This window comes from Danio rerio, chromosome 13, assembly GCF_049306965.1.
Source record: "Danio rerio strain Tuebingen ecotype United States chromosome 13, GRCz12tu, whole genome shotgun sequence".
Taxonomy (NCBI): Eukaryota; Metazoa; Chordata; class Actinopteri; order Cypriniformes; family Danionidae; genus Danio; species Danio rerio.
The window spans coordinates 32,917,582-32,941,870 of NC_133188.1; the positions used below are offsets into that span (position 1 = coordinate 32,917,582).

The 24,289-nt window shown below is 31.7% G+C and overlaps 1 protein-coding gene across 8 annotated transcripts in view; it reads right to left on the reverse strand.

Moving 5' to 3' along the window:
* Window positions 1-24,289, reverse strand: part of cdhr1a (cadherin-related family member 1a) — a 221,539-nt gene that overhangs the window by 48,041 nt on the left and 149,209 nt on the right. The gene's annotated exons all lie outside the window — the stretch shown is intronic.

Genomic DNA, 24,289 nt, shown 5'->3' on the forward strand with positions numbered 1-24,289 from the left:
AACAGCTACACTGTACACAGACCCCAAAAGTGGCCGATTCTACATTATATAATAAATAATACAGACACATTCTGGAGAGACCAAACTCTTATCTTAAGTAAAAGAGGTAAAATAGGTGCCCTTTAAAAGTGTCACATAAATTGTTAAAAATGATTTGCAAGTATTTATTGTTCTTTTTTCATAAAAAAGTGCATCAGGGTTTTCACCAATATATAATGTATCAATATATAATGTATAAAGCATACATGAAATAATATTTCATCTATTTCTACATCACAAGAATACAGTACATTTTATGCTTTGATATAACAACAAATATAAAAAAGTTGTTTAAATTCATACACCGAAAAAAGATTGATTGGATTTACTACGTTATATTATGGTAAGCGGTTGTAAACAATTTATTTGGGATGAATTCAAACAAATACATTAAGTGGAATATTACTAAATTTAATTTGTTTAAATTCAACCCATATAAAATTGTTTGCAACAGTTTAGCAGAGATATTCTTATGTGTAGTAATGTTAATAAATATTACTGTTTTTACAATAAGAGAAATATTAAAATAAAAAAGAATATTACAATAAAATGAGTTTTGATTCTTTTTCAAAAGTTATTTAAAATTAGTTTTATGTTCAAGCCATTTAAATTTGTAACAACGATTATGCTAAATTAATCGATTTGTATTAGGATAACATAAAGGAATTGTGTGGAACTCTTCTGATTAGTTTGACTTATCTTGTTTATCATATAGCATTTAATAAATAATTAACTTAAGTAAAATTATTTAATTTACTATATTAATATCATAGAAATAAAAATAAAGGATCCTACTCTGAGACTCTGAAGGAACTGCAAGAGGTTATGTGGTTAACTGTGCAACCTGTAATATCACAGAGACACATTTTATCTTGTGACTTCCCTTTAAAAGAACCAAACAAAACACTTAAACAAGCAAGGTGGAGAGTAATAATAATAGGTCAACTTTGTTACAGTTTTAGAAAATACCCTGATGCACTAATAACCTAGGACTATTAATGCGCCCTGTTGTTTAAGCTGTTCACCACTAGAGGGCAGTGTGCACTAGATAATAGACCAGATCTCAAACACAAAGGTCAGTCTCTCAACATAACTTGTCTCTCTTAAACATCAAACCTATTATTACTTTATATTTAAACTATAGCATCATTGTCCTCTAGCCACACTGAGACACCTGTATTTTCAGAATGAGTCCCAGTTTGCTGGAATAATGAATCTGATAAACTCAGGGTCTGTATGTTGAGTACAGTAGCCGTGAAAGGAGTGTGTGCAGCAGAGTGTAACTTTCAGTACAGCGGATGTGTTGGATTCGCTCTTGAAAGTGTGTGAGGTCCAGCACTAATCCGCAGTTAATGGCGGACAGGGGTGTCCAGTCCTGACATTCTGTTCCTAATGGGCAAACTGCATTAATTCCAGTATCCACCAGATACACACCGGCCTCAAGCTGCAAGAAACAAATATAATAGATGGACTCGGTTGACCTCTCACACACATAGCCTATATGTACACGGCCACACACATACTGCACATGTTGATTACTTATGAAAAAGTACTTTTTGGATACATTTGGCTTAAGAGAAATTTGAAAAGGACAATTTTGTGAAACTAATAAACGTGTCAAGTAATGTATGGTCAAATATGTATATATATATATATATATATATATATATATATATATATATATATATATATATATATATATATATATATATATATATATATATATACCCTAATTTATCAACAGAAAGAATTAGCTATGGCACGATAACCGTTTTCAAGGTATACCGCAGTTTGGAAAAGGTTTTAAAACCAGCAAAATTTTCTGTTATATCATTACTACAGTATATTTAAAAAAATAAAAATAAAATAAAATTATATATATATATATATATATATATATATATATAAATAACTTTTTTAGGACAACAGTATATCCAGCAGAAAAGATCTCCAAAGACGCCGAAGTCAATGATTTATTTGAATTAATTAGCCTGACATGTTTTCTGCTCCAAAATATTTTAAAGGTTTCTCAAAATAAAATATATTGGCTGCACCCAAAATCGCCTACTAAAGCGATCTAAAGCAGGTAAAGCATTTAAATGTATTACTTGACCGATAGAAAAGTGCATTCTACACAGTATGAAGGTGAGTAGTATGTATGAGCTCAAACGTACAACGGATGCCATTTTGTCTTCATCACCTGACATCTTGGCCTTCCTCCTATTCATAAATTCTCTTGCGGTGCATCATGGGATAGCATAACGACCATCGGATGGACATTTCAGAATTTCACCGGAAGTAGTAGGTCATCGAGTACTTATCACATATCGTTTTTTTTTTAATTCCATGAGCTACTTGCATTTAGCAAACTATATAACATTGGTTCCCAACCTTATTTTGCCTGAGACCCCCTTTTCCCCTGAAAAATACTGTAAGGCCCCTCTCCATGCACATTTAATGATCCTATCGCTCATATAAGTTTGCAGTTGGTATGACAAAAAATGTTGTTTTCAAACAAATGGTACGTTTATTACGATATCAAGATCTGTTTATGAACAAATAATAGCCTAATGTAAAATATAAAAGCAAAACATCAGTAGGTCATTTGTATTGGGTAAACCTTTCGGTATTGGGGATGAGTCATTTGCAAATGTCTTATTAATTTATTAAACGGCCTCATGCATTCGTTAGCAAGAACTTTAGTGCAGATAATGCACTGTCTGTGGTTGGGTCAGGGACTCCAGGTTCGAGAAAACGAAATAAAACCACAGTTCAGGTAACTGTCTTGGTATTTCCTGCATTTTGTGTTTCCAGTGTGACGCCCCACAGAGCTTGCTGAGGCCCCCTTGTAGGCCGGGACCCCACTGTTGGAAACCACTGCTATATGGTATGAAAGTATGTGATTTGGGACACAGCCACTGTATTCAAAGCAGATTTTATTAATTTTTTTTTATCCAGAAATTAAAAAAGAATACATTTTAGAGCAGTAATGACAATACTGTGCTATTTTAATCCAAGGTTATCATACCGTTAGAATCTTATGCCTACGAAGGACCTAAATTGTGGTTTTGGAATGAACTGCAGTGGTGGTTTAATTAATAAAAAATATAATAAACTAAATAAAAATTATATTATAAAAAAATTATTATTATATATTTTATACATTATTATAGATTATCAACAGCATTAATTAAGAAATATTAAATATAATTAAAAACAAATACATTATTTGAAGAGTTCAGATGCAAAAACCTGTAAGTACCATCTGAATTTTCTATCTAAAGTTAGGATTTTTCTAAACCTCCTGTTAACATTCAGTTATTTCAAGTTAAAGGCTATGAAAAAAAAGCATTAAAATAAAATTACTGAACTGAATTGAAAATGAGTGAATTACTGTTTATTTTAGTAGAAATATTTAAACGGCACTTGGAGGTTTTTGCATCTCTTTATTTAGATTACCATGTATGCCATCAGAAAATGAATAAATGCAAAAAAAAACAAAATGCAAAAAAAAAAAAGTGTGGAAAAAATATTACATTTCTTATAAAAATAACAATATAATATTTAATTCTAAAAAATGCATGCAGTTTTTAAAAAATTACAGCCTTTGGTTTAAAATTGAATTGAATTACAAATTTAAATATGCTTAATTAACATAAACGTGTACTTTCTAGTAATGAGGAAAGACCTTACACAATGAAACAAATCATATACGTTTGTAAACGGTCATTTCACAAGCATCCAGTCGTTTGTTTGAGAGACTGAAAAGATGTCACAGTGATGATCAAAGAAAGCTTGAGGCTGCAGACCATAAAGGACCTAACAAGCATTTCCGTGGTCTGTGGTTGCCTTTTAAAACTAATAAAACAGGGTCAAGCTTCGGTACCGCTGTCATAATGAAAAAAAAAACCATCCAGACAATGTCCTCTTCCATAACCGTCACCCGTCTTTTCCTGAATGACTCGTTCCTCTCTTATTATTTGGCATATTAGCTCGAAACATTGTAGCTTTTCTATGAACACTTTCATGTCTGATCTTTAATGACGAAAGAAAAAAACGGCCTCTATCAGCGACTGGGAACGTTTTGTGTGAGATTTTGCCAGAGCCTTTTTTTATTATTATTATTTCCTCCCTAAACCTTTTCTTTTTGCATTCGAGGTCACCGATACATAAATTATTTGCACTGCTGCTTTAAAATGTTTACAAGTTTGGCAGAAGTCGGTCTCTTTGAATGTGCGTCAGTGACCCTGTCCTTCTCATTATGACTGCAAACAATCAAAACACACAGATACAAATCAGCTCACATTTCCATCCCAGAATGAGCTGGCAGTGCAAACACAGATGGTTCATGTTCTCTTCTGAGATAATGTTTTTTTTTTCTTATTATTATTATATTTATTATTTTCGTTGCAGCAAACTGCCAGTTGTGATAAAAGGTATCTGGGGTGAGGGGTGGGAGATTCAATAAGGTGGCCTGCAGATTTTTTGGGGACCTATTACAAGCTAAAAGCAAGCGGTTTGGTCATGTGTCTGCTGATAGGAGCAACATCAGCGCTTCCCCAAGCAGCATCGTCCCACCTCTGAATCCTCCCACTGAAAGACACACGCAGAGGAGACACTTATGAATATTTCAAAGAGATTAGAGACCAAGCGTTGAGAGGTCAAGCATGTCCTCAAATCAGACCAGCCCACAATCTGAGGGCAGTGAACTATGGATATCGGTCATGGGGAGATTTATTTTGGTTTCAGAAAGATGGACTTTGATTTGATCTGATTGTGGTGTAAAAGGAAAAACTGTAAGCGTCTGCTCAAAAAAATAAGTATTGTCAAGTATAAATTGATTTCTGTAAGCTTTAAATCCTGTATTGTGTGCAAAACTTTGTGATCAATTAAAAATGTGATATAGTATATACTGCATTATTAATGGTTTAAAAAAAAATCTGAAATAATAACATATTTCAGTCTATTTTTATAAGTACTATCAGGTCAATTGTACAGTGTTTTTGTACAGTATCATTATTTCTGCTGCACAAAAAGTCCAATTATTAGAGTAGTTTTGCACTGTAAACTATTTCTGTTACTTAACAATTGTGTGACTGAATATTTTAGCAGAAATTGTCTATAGCTCGTGATTCACAAGGGCTAAAAATATTTTTATTAACATTTTTAGTACTTTAACATGTATATATTATCTTGGTTGGCCATTTAAATCATGATACAAAGATTGGGAAATCTTGATTTTGTTATTTTATGCATTTCTGTGAAATTAAAGTGAATGTTAATGTTATAACAGTAATGACCAAAATCACCTTTTGAAAGTAAACTGCAACTTCAGTTAAAAACTATGTTCATATATACAGTTGAAGTCAGAACTATTAGCCCCCTTTAAATTTATTTAATTTTTTTTTATATTTCTCAAATAATGTTTAACAGAGCAAGGACATTTTCACAGTGAGTCCGATGATATTTTTTCTTCTGTAGAAAGTCTAATTTGTTTTATTTCGGCTATAATAAAAGTAGTTTTTAATTTTTTAAAGCCATTTTAGGGTCAATGTTATTAGCCTCTTTAAGCTATATTTTTTTTCGATGGTCTACAGAACAAACAACTGTTATACAGTAACTTGCCTAATTGCCCTAACCTGCCTAGTTAACCAAATTAACCTAGTTAAGCATTTAAATGTGTTGTAAAATATCTAGTAAAATATTATGTACTGTCATTATGGCAAGGATAAAAGAAATCAGTTATTAGGATTGATTTATTAAAACTATTATGTTAAAAGTAGAAAAAATCTTCTCTTCGTTAAACAAATTGGGAAGGAAAAATAAACAAGGGGGCTAATAATTCAGAAGGGCTAATAATTCTGACTTCAACTGTATCTGCATACTTCTGATTATTAATAGCAAACTTTACATACATTCATCCTGTAAATCTCTGTTCATAGCAATACAGCTTGTTCATTGAACATCCATCTGTTAATATTACGCATACTTTTTTAAAAATATAATTGCACTTTATAACTTATACCTGTATCCTGCACTTGCTATTATTGCTCTTCTGGTTAGACCTAAACTGCATTTTGTTGTACTTGTATATGTGTAATGACAATAAAGTTGAATCTAATCTAATATAATATAGATTACGTTGTTATGCCAGTATGGTGACGTGACTGCTAAAATGTATTATTTTATAAAAAATGAATGAAACCGTCTCTATGACAATGTGATTGAATCATATCATAAGGGATATGGTATCTCTAGACAAAAAAATAAATAAATAAATATGAATAAATAAATAATTAACACAAATCATGATTCTCACTGTTTGGCTTTATGATGAATTTACTGTGCTCGACAACAATTCAAAGTTAAAATATAAAATAAATTTATTTTCTTTGTGGCTTTGGAAAGTTTCATGTATACGGGCTACAATGTTGTAAAAATAATTCCCATATCCACCTATTCCACTGAAGTCACATTGTACAGAAACCTATAATTGTCTAAGCACATGCTTTCCTGTAGTCCACCATTGTGTTTTGGTTGTCAAGTACTCACACATACAGGTACCTGTAAACTGAACGGTTGATACACTTCTTTTTTTTTTTTTTTTTAGCTGTTTTTAAGATTTTTTTAATATTTTCAGGGCCCCAAAAACAGCTGTTGAGTATATAAATGACCAAAAAGGCAAATCAAATTTCCCTTTATAGTTGAAAACTAATATAAATTGCAAAAATAACCTTTGGCTAAAATGTCCCACATTGAGAAAAAAGCCACAAAAATTTGAGATAAGGTGGCAAAAAAGTAAACCATTAGTGCTATTGTGTTGAGATTTTGTTTTAAGCCTTTCAGTTTATTTTTGTAATTTCTATAAGGTTGGCACAGTGGCGAAGTGGGTAGCACTGTTGCCTCACAGCAGCCTCCGGTTTCCCCTAAAAGCCTAAAGACATGCTCTACAGGTGAATTAGGTAAGCTAAACTGTCTGTAGTGTATGTGTGTATGTCCTGGTCCTCCAGATTGGGGGTTGAGAGTTGGGCTAATATTTCACCTCGTAAAAATTAGATGTTACAAAACACTAACATGTTGCAGCTAAATACCAACTTCAATAGAAACAGCCCTGGGAGTAAGAAAGTAATCTTTCTATTACGAAATACAGAGATGCACTGATACCGATACTGGTATTGGGTCCGATACTGAGCTCATGTAATTGTACTTGTAAAAAACACACCAATACCAAAGACCAATATCCAGTATGCCTAAAAAAGGCAAAAAAGCTAACTGTTCTATTGTGTTTAGATGTTTTTTAAAGCCTTTTAATTTATTTTATTAATTAATTCCATAAGCAATTCTGTTATGAACTTTGCAGCCAATCAGAAGTGTTTAGATTAGTCGATGTCAAAAATGCCAGAGATAAAAGACATCACAAATATACAGTTAAGGTATACAGTTGAAGTCAGAATGATTAGATATTTTCAAGACATTTCCATGGTATACAGCTTAAAGTGACATTAAAAGGCTTAACTAGGTTACTTAGGTTAACTGGGCAGGTTAGGTAAATTAGGTTACTGTGTAACGATGGTTTGTTCTGTAGACTATCAAAAAAATAGAGCTAATAATTTTGACCTTAAAATGGTTTTTAAAATATTAACTTTTATTCTAGCCGAAATAAAACAAACAAGACTTTCTCCAGAAAAAAAAAATTATTTGACATACTGTGAAAATTTCCTTGCACTGTTAAACATCATTTGGGAATTTAAAAAAATAAATAAATAAAAAATAAGATAGGGGCTAATAATCCTGACTCCAACTGTATTAAGTTAATAAGGTAATTAAACAACTGTTTTATGAATAAATGCAGACACACAACTCACCTCAATTACTGTTTTGTATACCGACACAGGGCTGAATTAAAAAGACTAATTTTTCACAAAACCCCATATAACAAGCAGCCTGTCTGGAAAACAACATCAGAAGAAACCAAACTTCCTGATTTATCATGTGTGTAAAGATCCTGAGATTGATATGGTCTTCATTACACAGTAATCTTTATTGAGCTGTCTTTTCATGACTGCTGCTCGGACTGACACTTGTGTCTATGGCTGTGTTCTTTTAATTAAGCAAACTGGGAGAAGTAAAAGAGATGCTTGGCAGCCTGTCAGGAAAATGGCATGTCAGGTCTATTATGGTGGCTCTCAGGAGTGGCGTGCTGTCCGTCATCTATGTGTTCTGGCTGTGGACCTTTCCCTTTGGATTCCACTGTAATGTGAGACGGTGGACATCTGCGTCTGGCTGAATGAGGAAGAGCTTTACACAGCTCTCTGATAATATAAAGCCCCTATCATTTACACGAGCTTTCCTCTGCCATTGTGCCGCAGAAAGCTGCAGCTCGTACATTGAAAAAAGGACTTGTAGGTACTAGGGGAGTTGTATCGCAAGTTTGAAAGAAAAAGAAAATAAACAAAATATAACTGATGGCAATGCCTAAAAAAGTTGGTTCCTTTTTACTTTTTCATCAGTTGTGAAATTTGAATATTTTTTTGTTTGTTTTTTTCTAATCTTTACATACTTCTAAAACATCTAGGTGTTTTAGATATTAAACCTCATTCTTAATCTAAACTAAAAAAAAATAAATAAATACAAAATATTTATAAATTTGTGTGGTCAAGTGAGATCAAGTTTAAAATAAAAAAAATCAAGATAAAAAAATATGAATAAGAATAAAGCTGATGGAAATGCCTAAAAATTAGAGAAAAGTTAAATAAATTATAGGAAACAAAACAATACAACACAACACAAACCTCAAAAACAACAAAAAACTAAGACAAAAAACAATAATTTTAAATAATGCGTAGATCGAAAAATAAATTAAACAGTTGGTGTATTATTAATTTTTTTATCAATTGTGAAAATGGAATGTTTTTGTTTTTCTAATCTTTAAAACATCTAGAAGGTGTTTGATTTTGGATTTTGCTGGTACTTTTGTTTTCAGTTTCTTTTGGTCTAAATAAATATATATACAGTATATGTTACCTCATTCTTTATCTAACTAAAAAAGAAAAACAAAAAATATTTATACATTTTTGTGTGGTCATGTGAGGTCAAGTTTAAAAGAAAATAAAGAAAGATTAAAAATAAATAAATAAATAAATAAATAATGATGGAAATGCCTAAAAAGTAAAATAAACAAAAACAAAACTAACACAACACAAACCTCAAAAACAAAAAAAAAAAAGCTCAAAAAACAAGCCTTTAAAAAATGTGTTGAGCAAAAATCAAATTGAACAGTTGGTGCACTTTATAATTTTTTCATCAGTTGTGAAAATGCTATTTTTTTCTAATCTTTACACTTTCTAAAAGATCTAGAATGTGTTTAATTTTGGATTTAGCTGGTACTTACTTCAAAATAAAAATTACCTGATTAAAAATTTCAAAACTAATACAGACAATACTACTACTACTACTACTACTACTACTACTACTACTACTACTACTACTACTACTCCTACTACTACTAATAATAATAATAATAATTAATTAATTAAAAAAACAGCCAAATCATTTTAATGAAGGTCAAGTTTAACAATTAATAAATATAGATTAAATATAATTAATAAAAATAAATTAAGATAAATTTTAAATAATTAGTTCAGTCAAACATTAAATCGTTAAAACATTTTATTAGTTGCCTTTGAATTATACAGTCCAATTCTTAATCCAATAGCTTTTATTCAGTTTTAAGTTCATCTATGTGCCTCTACTTTTCACCTACAAAGAAAAAAGTAATAAAATAAAAGTTTTTCAAATTGGGTTTTGATGGCTTTTTTGTAACATTTTTACATCCCTAAAAAAAAAAAAAAAAAAAAAAAAAAAAATATATATATATATATATATATATATATATATATATATATATATATATATATATATATATATATATATATATATATATATATATATATATATATATATATATACCAAAAGAGTAACAATACCCTAATGGAACTGGAAAACCAATGCAGCGATCTTAATTCAGACTTAAAAGTAAAAACGAGACATACATTGGTTTACCACAAGAGCATCACTTCTCTCCTTTTCTCCAACGTTCCTGAGGACGTCTAAAGGTTTGGTGTCCCTCTGTGAGGTCAACACTTTGCACACATGAATAATGGAGGGTTGATTCGTCACTGACACACTATCCAGAGGCGCCTAGTAAACGCAGAGCCATCAGTCAGAGAACCTTCTCCAATGACCTCAGCTATGATTAGTCATTTCTCCATTATTTGTTCTGCTCCTGCAATATTCATGTTGTCTGTAACGGATATGATGACATTTTCTTCTTCCATGTTAGAGGGAATCCCATGCCAGCCTCGGAAACGAGGACGTCTATTAGGCCACTAAAATAAGCATTGCATTTTTAATCGCTATAGCATCGCCTAATGCATCATTCAGCACAATCTGGAGTAGTTTGCGCAAAGCTCTTTCCCTCACTATTTAGCTGACAGAACGTCTAGGTTGTACTCGTCTATAATGCATGCTAAACAACTCATCGCACAAATTATGATGGGGTTTCCACAAATATACATATATAGATGCAAAATCAAATAGAGAGGGTGTAGTTTTCTAACTAGAACAATCAATGCTCATTTCATTAAAAGTGCAGTTTTTGTATATTTTTAAATAACAATGGGCTTTTTGTGAATGTCCAGATATCACTAATAAAATGTTGCTTAAAATAATATTGACCTTAAAACGGTTTTCAAAATAATTTAAAACTGCTTTTATTCTAGCCAAAATAAAACAAATAAAGACTTTGTCCAGAAGAAAAAATATGATAGGGAATACTGTAAAAATGTCTTGCTCTGTATAATATATAAAACTAATTGAATTGCATTAAAATAATGCACACCTGGTTACATTATCATGATGTAGGTTCATATATAAATATTTAGATTAGACTATGACAAAGTGAGATTTAATTATAATATAATATAATATAATATAATATAATATAATATAATATAATATAATATAATATAATATAATATAATATAATATAATATAATATAATATAATATCTTGGAAATCAAAAAATTTAAAACACTTGATGGCAGTTGTCTACACAGTAGAAAAGCAATATAGTACAACAACAATAATAATAATAATAATAGAAATAATAATAATAATAAATTAAAACTATCCTTTAATCCTGGGGTGGCCAAACTTTTTATTATGAAGAGCCAAATAAACTTGATAGAGGGCTGTGCGCAAAAGGTTTATACTGTACTGTATACCTATATAACTGTATAGCATTAAAGCTGCTGGGGTTATTTCCTATTTTATTTGTTAATATAATAAATAAAAAACATTGCTTTAAATGGTATTAACTAATTACAGTAAAAACATACTGTAAACAAACAGTCCCATTTAAAACACAATGGAGTGCAATGCTGAATACACTAGTTAAGCTGCACCTGTCTTTGCCTTGATTTGCTTGCTGATGTCTTGAGCAAATTCCTCTGTCTGTCGGGTTGCAATACTTCCATTGTAAAATATTTTTTAAATAACTTTTTTAGTAATCAACAATAAAAAAAAACCTTAAGTTTTTGTTAAATAAGAATTTACAAAAAACATTTCCTTCAACCATATTCCCCATTATTCCCCTTCTTCTCTCAAGTGGGATGGTGGGGCAAATCAAAGGTTACCACGGGCCAACTTTGGCCTGCTGACCCTGGTTTAAACATCTCTGCTTTAAGCACAGAACTTCATCTATTCACTGGCTAATTTTCTCTCCTGTCAGTAACGATAACATGTTTCTGTTTTCCCGAAATCAAAGCAAACTCAGACCCTAATTAGTGTACAGTGACATGCAGGTGATTAGTGCTCCTATGGGATTGATAGCAGGGAAATCAGAAGTCACAACTCCTCGCTGTAAACTTTCCTGACAAGAGAAAAATCACACTCCACCAAGTCCATTTCCAACAGGCTTTGACATCCAGCTCACTGAAACTTGTGACTGTTTTAATTAAGCAAGAAAAACAATGGGGTGACAGAGAAATCTCATTTTTATAATGCGCTAGGCAAGTTTTACAAGCATTCCAAGTTAAAGAAGACATATGATGAAAAATCAGGCTTCTTCCATGTTTGCATGCTATAATCAGGTCCCCCGTGAATTTACTGTATCAACTTAAAACATTTGAAAAAGTAACACTCTGCAAGCATATGGAAAAACATGAAAATTCACTCCTGTTTTATTCATCTGGGAGCAACAAATATATTTATGCTATAACGGTACTCAGAAGTCCTGGTTCAGTACATGCTGTATCTCAGTTTTGGGGTTCGGTACAAAAGGAGCAAACAACAAATCCAGTGTTTGATTTTATTCCTGTTTATTTTTAAGTTTTTTTTGTCACAATCAGCAACAGAACCCGAAAGCTTTTTGTGATATGAAAGTACGAAATAAATAGAATATTGAAAAACATAACTTCATAACTTGGAGAATATATATTAAACTACAATGTTCAATCTCAACCTGCTCCTAAAACAACAGAAACATATTAATTGTGCATTATATTTAAGATTTAATAATCATCAAAACTGAAATCGGCCATCCATCTGTTAATTTAGAAACATGCCCAGTGGACACTCGTGTTGGACAGCAGAAAATTGCTTTATGAATGATCTTATATTTCCCTGGTTTTATGTAAACATGCGCTTAATGGGTTATTACCATTTTACACTCACGTCTTTTACAGCGTCTTGCACATAAGGATTACAATTTTAGACAGCACTGCTCATCGATTTCAGTTCCAAAACTGTGGACCAATCAGAAGAACTCGAATACTGGACTAGCACTGCAATATTCTGTTTACTGTAGCAAGCTGGCAGGCCTGTTTTTTTTAGATGCCACCAGATCAGGGCTTTTTAAAACCATTCCTGAGCACTGCATTTCTAGATGCAAACACACAATCTGTATGAACCGCCTCTCAGTTGTTGACTTATGTGGTCTTTGCTTACAGTATATTTCAGTATCTGGCACATCTGACTGTATTCCTTTTCGGATTAGATGAATCAAACTGTGATGCCAGTACTATGATGGTCCAGGACAAATACAGTACATGTAGCGTTACATCGCTAATTTACACCTGCCTGCTACCCCAATAAGTGTCAAACATCAAAGGATCACTATCAATGCTTTATACTCAAACTTATAACAAGAACAAATACATAACTTCATATTTCAGAATGTTTACAAACATCCTTTTAAGCTGTATGGCTAATGAGGCTAAAATTATCAATTTCTCTGGCTAGTCCAGGCCCAGGTTGGCTAATCAGGGAGGACCGCGAGAATTCCCAGTGGGCCGGTCTGTTTTTTGGCCGCGAGAGCTGGTGTCCCTAGCTGCTTGCACTCTCAGCAGTCACACTTTTTTCATTTATTTATTTATTTGACCATAGCGTCACACTTTTATTCATTATTTTGCCGCGGCTCCACTCTTTTAACATATTTTCTCGTAGCCCCGTGAGCAAAATGCAGCCTGCATGTTAATGATGACAGCGGCACCTTAGTGAATTTAAGAATTTGAATAATTAATATTAATGAATATTACACCCGCTCAATGAAAATCAGATGATTTACAACATTAATCTGACATAATATAATACTGTGGTTAAAAGTCTTGCAGGTAACAGTGCAATACTTATCTTCTGCGTTACGACGCCGTTGACCCGAGTTCGAACCCTCACCTAATAAATTTTTTATTTTTAGTGTTAAGACATATAATACTGTTTGGGTTACTTATGTACGTGTACATATTTTATTTATTTATTTATTTTTTGTGTGTGACCACCGTTACAAAGGACTCAGTATCTATAAACAATTTTGCACAGAATATATATTCAGATACTGCAGGAAAGGACATTGTGATATTTAAAGAATAGTGTTGGAGATTTAGCTACCCTTTAATCTTCTCATATTTATGAAAAACATTTGAAGTTCTAAAGAAGATGTGTCCTTGAAAAAGACATGAAAGTGTCATAAGAAACTGAATTGGAAATGACGTTATTTTAATATAGTCAGTCGTGAACTGAGGTTGGCCGGTTTAAGGCTTGAAACTCCAGGGCTGAAAAGGAGTCTCACTCCGGACCTGCTTTAGTCCATTATTTTAATCCAAAAAATGTCATTGTAATTCACAAAATCACATTTATTATGCACTGCGGAGTCAGGTGACAGACTTTTAAAGGTTTTTGTAAACAAAAAAGAGAGAAAGTATGTCACTCTCTTAAAAAAAAGTTGAATGCTAATTTCTAACCAACTGAGGAAGAGCAGAAACATGCTACTCTAGTCAATGAGTTAAGTTTACTCCATAACAACTACATCAATTATCTGACTCTATTCTGCTTTGAATATGTATGGCATTAATCCACTACTGGTCGATTCTGACATTCTAGCTGTTTGAGAGTCATTTGTTTTGTTGTTTCTGTCAGAATAACGTGTATAGACTTTGCCCTCAGGCAACAGCTCATTTGTATTTAAAGCAACAAACACAAAAAGGGCAATCTATGTGGAACTACAGACACATTTTAGGGACACTTAAAAATTTATATTAGATATTGTGGAAATGAGGACAGGTCCCTTTTAACGTATTGACTTTCTGTGACAAAGCAAGACAACAGCAAAACAATAAGATGTACTAAGAAACATTAAAAATAAAATCTAAATAAAACAGGTGGCCACTTTGACCTTGAAGACCTGCATGTGCCTTGCTGACAGTTCCAAAAACCCCACACACACATTTGTATTCATTCACACGCTAAGCAAAAGCCTCCATCTATTCCCATCAGTGAGACAGTGGAGCCGGGACGGGGACTGAAGAAGAATATCCGGACACTTCCACTGTTTATAGTGCCTCAGGTTATATACGGCTCAGGCACTGATGACTGTAAGGCTGCTAACTGTGTTTTTGCTCTTGCAGACAATAAGTCAGATGCTCACGTTTATCTCCCGATTTTTCACATGTGTTCTGGTCTACAGGATCAACTTTCTACAGAGTCAGCAACAGATATGTTTTTATGGTAATCAATCAAAATCCAATGACAGCAGGGCTGGGCAACTAGCCATTTTTAGCTTCTGATGCTGCACTATACAGTGAGAGAGGAATGGCTTTCTCTTTTATTTTGTGTGGAGATAACCCACTTTCAAGATAAAGAATGGTTTCAGATTTTAAGCAAAATGTTTTATACAAAAATAGCTCTATTTTGTATTTAATTGCAGCATTTGTTTATTTACAGTTTATTTTTCTTACTGAATGCATAATTTTAACAGAAAAAGGGATATGAAAAATAAGAATATAGCAAATGCATACTCAGAACATACAGTATTTACATTTTAATAAAAAGATTATTTCCCAAAAATTATGTTTATTTATTTAACTTTGAATATTTAAGTACTTTTAAGCAGGAAAAGGGATATGACAAGAAGAAAATTCAGTTTTAACTATGAAAATACAATATTGTTTTCAATTTATATTTTTATAATGTATCTACAGTCATTACCAAATGCTTTAGTTTGGTATTTCATATGGTACTTTTACTCTTTTTGGTTTCTTTGTGTTTAATAATAATTATTTTACTGGTTAACGTTTGTTGACAAGCCTGTAATGGACTGTTTAATGACAAGCTAAACTGCAACAGCACACCCCGTATAGTATGACAACATGCCTCGTATCGGGTCAAAAGGTCACGATGTGTTCAACCAACTATAGCTTTTGCCCTCTCTCTGGACAAAAGCAGCATGTATATTCAATAACTTTTTGTGGTCAAATCTCCAAGGAATGCATTCATACAGAAACTGACTTTCAAAAAATAAACTCATCTTGATATTCCATTAAGTAAAAAGTATAGCAACTAATGGCTGCTAAAGGCAAAACACTGCAGGTGAATCAGGTTTAAAAAACGATGATCACTATATTCCCGTTTGTGTTGATCACATTCAAAATTACAAACATTTTTTTTTGTATTACATATTTTTTGAAATATTATATTTAAATATAGAAATGAGACATTCATTCATTCATTTAATTATTCATTTATTTTCTCTTATTTCCTTTATTAATCTGGGGTCGACACAGCGGAATGAAGTGCCAGCTTATCCAGCTCACTGTATGTTTTTACACAGCGGATGCCCTTCCAGCTGCAACCTATCACTGGGAAACACCCATAAACTCTCATTCACACACATACACAACAGACAATTTTAGCAACTTTACCCAATTTACCTGTATCACATATCTTTGGACTTGTGCATGCAAACTCCACACAAAAATAAGAAACTGACCCAGCCGAGGCTCGAACCAGTGACCTTCTTGCTGTGAGGTGACAGCACTACTTACTGCACCACTGCGTCGCCGAAAATGAGACATCATTTGAATAAATATGTACTATTTTGCAAACATTTCTAGCACAGAAATCTGAAAATTTACTTTCTTTCTTTCTTTCTTTCTTTCTTTCTTTCTTTCTTTCTTTCTTTCTTTCTTTCTTTCTTTCTTTCTTTCTTTCTTTCTATTGTTTTTAAAGATGGTATTTTGAGATCTATTTTCATTACTCCATAACAATAAAAAAGTACTGTCAAATATGGAAATGAGACAATTTCATTAAATACATACTAATTTGCAAACGTTTCTAACACAGAAATCGGAAAATTGGATTCTTTCTTTCTTTCTTTCTTTCTTTCTTTCTTTCTTTCTTACATAAGAGTCAAAGGATTTTACTGATGCTATTTTGAGATCTATTTTCATTCCTGCACAATAACAAAAAACACTGTCAAATATGAAAATGAGTCACAATTACATTAAATATATACTAATTTGCAAACATTTCTACCACAAAAATCAGAAAATTGTATTTCTTCTTTGTATTGTGATGTATTCTTTCTTTTTTTCGTTCTTTAAGAGTCAAAGGTTTTTGCTGATGGTATTTTGAGATCTGGCAGCATGGTGGCGCAGTGGGTAGCACAATCGCCTCACAGCAAGAAGGTCGCTGGTTCGAGCTCCGGCTGGATCAGTTGGCATTCCTGTGTGGAGTTTACATGTTCTCCCTGTGTTAGCATGGGTTTGCTCCAGGTGCTCCGGTTTCCCACACACCACCAAAAACATGCGGTATAGGTGAATTGGGTAAGTTAAATTGGCCGTATATGTGTGTGAAAGAGTGCATATGGATGTTTCCCAGTGATGATTTGCAGCTGGAAGGTCATTGGCTGTGTAAAACAAATGCTTGATAACTTGGTGGTTCATTCCACTGTGGCGACCTTAGATTAATAAAGTGACTAAGCCGAAAAAAAAAGAATGAATTAATGAATTTTGAGATCTATTTTCATTATTCAATAACAATAAAAAACACGTTGTTCAGTATATGAGGCAAATTATGGATGAGCAAATCCCTCTGGAAAAACCTTCAGAATAGAGTTATAATTAAAACTGTAAAGTTTAGTGCATGTAAGTGCTGCTAAAGTAGAGATTTATGGCTAAATTACAATTTTTTATAGAGAAAACAGTTTTTAAAAATACGTTTTGTCATCCAAATCCATGGACACAAAACTATAAAGTCCAACAAACGAAATACTTTAGTGTTTAAAGTGTGTTTCAGATTATTTATTCACAACTAGCTAGCTAACAAACTAAATACCTAAATAAAAGAACTTAAATTAATATGAACATACTCATTATTGTAAATAAAAATAAATAAATAAATATGAAAAAACAAAAACGAACAAACAAACAAATAAATAAATACATTTAAGAAAAGCCAAAATGCTTAAAATGTTAAAACAATGTCAATGTTAAAACAAGATGCATTGTTGCATTGATGCATTTTTCCCTGCATTGTCTGTCCTTAACACTGATACCATACATGTTTAGAGAGCATGTTATGTGAAGGAATACAGCATGACCCATGTTCTCTTTCTAAAGCAGGATCTTGTTTCTCTGGACTTAAAATGTATGCATCCACTTTTGCCAGAATGATTGATGGCAGCCACTTACTGGCAGTGAATAGTCTCCAGTCCAACTTTCATTCTTAATTCCAGTGTCAACAGTGCATCTGTAGCTTTAGCCCTGAGGAGACACCTGACCAGACGCCACACATAAACAGTGTAATCTCTCAGTCTCTGACACAGCAAATAAACACCACACACAAGCACAGCTCAGCAACTTAATATCCTACTTCCTTCCTTTGTGCGGAGCTGACAGCTTGTAGTGAGGCTCAGGGAGAAGACAGAGAAAAGAAGACATATTTTTACAGGTAACCAGACTAAAGTGACCGTCTCATTGAAGCAAAGCAATTAAGTGTGCTGACGTTCAGTTTTGGGTAGAAAAAAAGTCTAGTTATAGTGGAAAAAAGCTGGATTAGTTGGTGGTTTGGCTCACTAAAATGTAGAGATCTTACATCTAAAATCATGAAAAGGGATAAGATATAAAAATCTTAAATAAAAGCACATTGTACAGTGCTCAGCATAATTGAGTACACCCCATTTTGGAAATTAATATTTTTGTCCATTTCTCAGTGAATATAGGTAATGTATTTTGGTGCATTTAAACAAAACAGGTTTATTAAACAGATATATTTATTAAAATAATATTTTTGTCACCAAACATATTTAGAAATCGAAAGATAAAAATTTAATTCAAGCAAAATACTACAAAAAATAAATAAATAAATAAATAAATAAATACAAATAAATATTTCAATTGTTCTGCTTTTCTTGATTTTTCCTCTTTTTTAAATTGGCAATTAATATTTTTGTACAACATATAAATTTGGCTGTACTACGTAGTTTTTGGACCGATTTTGAAGCATTATTGCACGTTATTGGTTAGATAAGCTCCAGATTTGGCTTTAGTACTGACTAATCTAATGTATATGCACAAATGTAATATTGCATAGCTTCCTATTGAAAATATGAATTTAAAAGATAGATTAGTGAGGGGAGTACTTATTTATGTATGTATGTTGAGCACTGTATATTATTTGGTGCAGATGCAAGAGATTAACAAAAAACAACCTTTAAATTTCTGATGTGCATTAGTTTAAAAGCTTTATATTGAATAAAGGTTTGTTTTAATGCATACTTAACAAAAATAAATAAATAAATATATATATAAATAAATATATATGCATATAATTATAAATGAGAAAAAAAAAAATCTAAAATATCCAGAAGAAAGAAAATATGTATAAAAATACAGGAAAAAATTCTCATTTAAAATTGAATCTCTAAATTTGAAAAAAATTAAAATAATAATATCCTGTTAATCTTCAAAATGTGTATTAAAGCTACATTAAAAAAAAATCCACATCTGATATTTTACCCTTCAAATGAAGACAAAAAACTGTTCTAATAAAAAAGTGCATAAAAACGACACAATAGCAATGCAAATATGACATTTCCTCATAAATTCGAGAAAAAAATTAATTATACTGAAAATGCTGAAAATGTGTTTTGAAAATGTTTAAACAATTAATTATTAATCTTTTTACTCGTGAAATTGAGAAAAAAACTATAATCCTGACAAATTGTGAATAAAATCTACACAAAAAACTGGAAAGTGGAAAAACTAGTTATGAAAAATTTTGCATATGTACATAAAAACATTGCACCTTTCAGATTTTACCCATACAATTTAGAAAACAAAAACAAAATCCTGACAAAATGTGCATAAAAACTACATAAAAGCAATGCAAATTTGACATTTCACTAATACGTTTTTAGAAAAAAATAAAATCATACTGAAAATCCTGAAAATGTGTATTAAAGATATGTAAAAAAATAATGATTAATCGTTTTACCTATGAAACTGAGAGAAAGAAATAACTTTAATCCTGAAAAACTGTGCATAAAATATATATAAAAGGAATGCAAATTTGACATTATACCCATGACTTTGAGAGAGAGAGAGAGAGAGAGAGAGAGAGAGAGAGAGAAAAAACAATAATCCTAAAAAGTCCTGTAATTGCTATATAGTTTTGTTGCTGTAGTAAATGTACACCACCTGATGGCAGTATTTCCTGTCACACCACATATTTTCTGTTGCCAAAACACTGACTTAAATACTTAATTCAATACTTATTTAATTTATTTAATGCTGTTTATACGACAAAAATACTACCAACAAACAATAAAAACACATGAATTATAAACAGTTAAAAAAAACTATGTATGTAAGGCTTTACTCTTGACAGAATCTTAGCGGACTTGTAACAGGCCTAAAAATTCTTTAATGCAGTATTTCTTTAAAATAATCCCATCTCATACATGATTTAATTAGGTGAATATTTGTGTGAGATATTGCACATATGTTTGAAGTAATTCATAAGATGATCCTACTGTAAGCAAAAACGTGTGTGCTTTTGAAAAGATAAACACACAATTTTATTGTCTGATTTTATAGTTCATATAGTTATAGTATAGTCTTAAGTGAATGAACAGAATAATATAAATAATAATAGTTAAAAAAAAGATATAAAACTACTTCTACATCTATAGGGATATTTATGTCTCCATTCAGCCAAAAGGGGCAGCAAAAGACTGTGTTTTGCTATTTTTCTGAGTAACCAGAAGTTTCCGGCCGGTAAGCAGAATCTCACAAACAGTCTTTCAGCACTAAAGGCTGAAGTTCAGAGCATGTTTTTGGACAAAATGCTGAAATCAGCTCTGTTGCTGTACATTAGAGACCAGAACAAATCAAACAAACAAATATTTAAGTACGCTAAAAGTATTCTTACGCCTTTGATTTGACTATTACATGAAGACTGAATTGTTAGAATGAAATCATTAATAAGATAAATAAATGAAATACTTTAATGAACAATATACATTCTATTCAATTCAATTAATCTTTATTTGTATAGCAATTTTACAATGTCAATTGTGTCAAAGCAGCTTTACATAGACGATTATAGTGACTAGCAGTGTCAGTCATTCATTTAGAATATTTTACAATACTCACTCGCTCAATTTCTGTAAGTAAAATTGTTGGTAGCTGAACATCTTAGTAAAATGTGATTTTATGAGTGCTATAAATTATTGATTTGGACTGCATAAAACAATCCAAAGCAAGCTCAAATCATTTTAAATAGGAAACTTCAGAAAAATGACAGTAAAGATGTATAAAACACCTCTTTCAACACAAAACATTGAGTCAAATTTGGGTAAATATATATACACATATAAAAGTAGGTTGCATTTTTCAATATTTTACCCCCTATCTTGAAACAACTCAGTATTTTTAGAGTGAAGACAAAATAATTCTTTTGCTAAATGTAAATTTGCTAAATGTAAAAATTGCTAAATGTATATTGCTTTTGTGTAGTTTTTATGTCCTATTTTCTTTCTTTTATTAGCAAAAATTGTGATTTGTTTTTATGCAGCTTTTACACAACTTGTTAAAATTTATCAGGTACATTTTTTCCCAAATGTATTGGAACAACATGAAATGTTTACTCAAAACTAAGCAAAACAAATTTGGGTAAATTATAAACAAATATAACTGCTAGATTGCATTTTTTTTAAATGTCTAAAAAAAAAAGATAACAGCAAAGAGTCAAACATAGAGAAAAAAACTATATATATATATATATATATATATATATATATATATAAATTGTAACCACATACACTCATTTTATATATCTATGGATTTGAGCTGGAGTGGTGTGTGTGTGTGGGCTGTACAAAGACAAAAAGAAGGCCCCCGGTTCAAGGCTATCATCTGAATTGTTTTTCATATGGAAAAAAAGTGGAAAGTTTTGTGATAAGTGACAAAGCAAGCGGTGCCTTGAATTCCACCGTGGGATGCAACACAATTTAATAAAGAAAGAAGGTCTTGAGAGGAAAAGTGTGACGTGAAGGTTAGCTGGAGGTCTCGCGCTAGATGAAAGTGGGAACTCTCTCTCCCATTGCTGTCAGCACTTTTTAATGTGAACTTTGCGATTGATTGGCGGCCCTGCCAGGTTCCTCTCCGAACTTTCGCCGCCATCCCGTCTCCTACAGTCAGACCCTCAACACTTCAATCCAGTGACACACACTTTACTAACCCAACCAACAGACTAACTGACATCAAATATGTCTGCTTTCCCTATTATCTGCTTTCCCTATTATTTTACCATGCAAGTAGCTTTAAAAAAATGAATGTATACAATAATTCAAAAAGTGAAAAGTTAAAACTGGTGGTTTAATGCGAGTGTAACTAAAAATACATATTTTATTGTGACGACATTTTGTCCAGATAAAAAAAGCAGTAGTTTAGAGATTTTTATTTTATAGAATAAAATAACCAAAAAAGTGTCATGTTCTCAAACATTGATATTCATTTTTAGACAACAACATATCAATGTTTTATCTTCAGAAGAGCTAAAAAAAGAAACATTATCAACATTATTTATAAAACAAAACAAATGTAAAACATGTACTTAAAGCCAAACTCTATAAATCCAGAGAAACTGAGAATTTTTTAGTAGTCTCTTGATCTTTTTCCATCGCTACATACAGCAATTTATCTGCCACAAGAAGTGCATAATTCATAAATGGTATGTCTTAAATGGCCACTCTTATCTTCTACATTCAATATTACAGGAGCCGAGTCGAGTGGAGAGCTCCGTCTCTACGGCAATGCAGAGAGAAACAAACCCTCATGCTCATTTCACATAAAGGTCAGAAATTCAATCACACAACTCCAAAGCATTTCAATAGTAAAGTATGTATGGCTACGGCTGGACTTTTTAATGATTTTATGGGTCAAACTAAATCATTTTTCAACAAGCTCTTTGCGGTTATCTATTAACCCAACAAAACCAAGGGAGAGTTGAAGGAATCTGAGATATAAGAGTTAAATCATGAGCCTAATGCAATAAACTAAACTTTTTTTCTCTAAATATACATATATAAAAGACAGTCTATACTACCTTGTACACATGAGATAAAGTAGACATAAGCATTTTAGATCCATTCTGATTTATTTTCAGGATCAGGAACATATTTCAAGAAGAAAATTGTAATTCAGACCCTATCTGTATAACCTCAGAAAAGAAAAAAAAGAAATCCTCCATGTGAAGTATTTATTTGTTAATGTAGTAAAATGTGCCTTCAAAAGGTGTAAATATCAACCGTATTTCCAAAAAGAAAAAAGAAAAAAAAAAAAGGCATTTAATTCTGTGCGTCATTCTCTTGAAAACTTTCCAAAACATGAAAGTCAGTCACTGTTTCTTGTTCATTATAAATTCCCTCGGAAAGTAAATTATGTGGCTGTAAATCTAGAGGTGATTCTTTGAAAATAAAAATGAGGGCAAAGGCTTCAAACTTGACTACACAACCTTAGTTTCATTAGCATGATGGTGGCGCTATACATCAGAAAATGACTTGTTTGTACTTCAGGTCAAAAACAAAGCTGCTCTTCAAAGCCAGAGACACAAAAAACTACAACCAGTACAACTGCTCTTTCTCACAGAATAACCCAGTGCGATAACAGAGGGTCTGAAATACCATCAGAGGCACCATGAACCAATTAGTGGGGGGAGACTTCATTAATGATTTACAAGCTAACGAAAAATCTCATTATATTTGTGAACAAGAAAGTAGCGTATCAAAGAGAGCGAGAGAGGTTGAATTTTTAGTTTTGTAAAATGCTGTGCTGTGAGTATTGGAATTTTTTTTTTTTAATTCTTTATCTGCGCTGGGGTCATACAAACTTAAAGGTGTCTTAAAAAGCTAAATAACAATTATATTTCAAAAGTGTTCAGGCAAAGGCATAGTCTATTACATAGTCTGTAATATACAGTGCTCATCAAATATGAGTACATCCCTATCTTTTAAACTCATAATTTAAACTCATAATTTTAATAGGAAGCTATACAATATTATTTATACATTAGATTAGTCAGTACTGAAGCCTTGGAGAGGAACTTAGGAACTTATCTAACAAAATAACTTATGATAACAGTCCAAAAGTTAATGCAGCCACTTTTAAATGTTAGAGAAAAATATTAAATACAATAAAAAAAGAATTTAAAAAAGAGAAACGAAATATAGGAAAATTTAGTTGAAATTTTGTAAGTGGTATTTTTTATTTATTTTTTTGCAATATTTTGCTTGCATTTCATTTGTATTATCTTTCAGTTTCTAAATATGTTTGGTGACTAGAATATTATTTTAGTAAATATATCTGTTTAATAAATCTGTTTTGTTCAAATGTACCAAAATACATTGCCTATA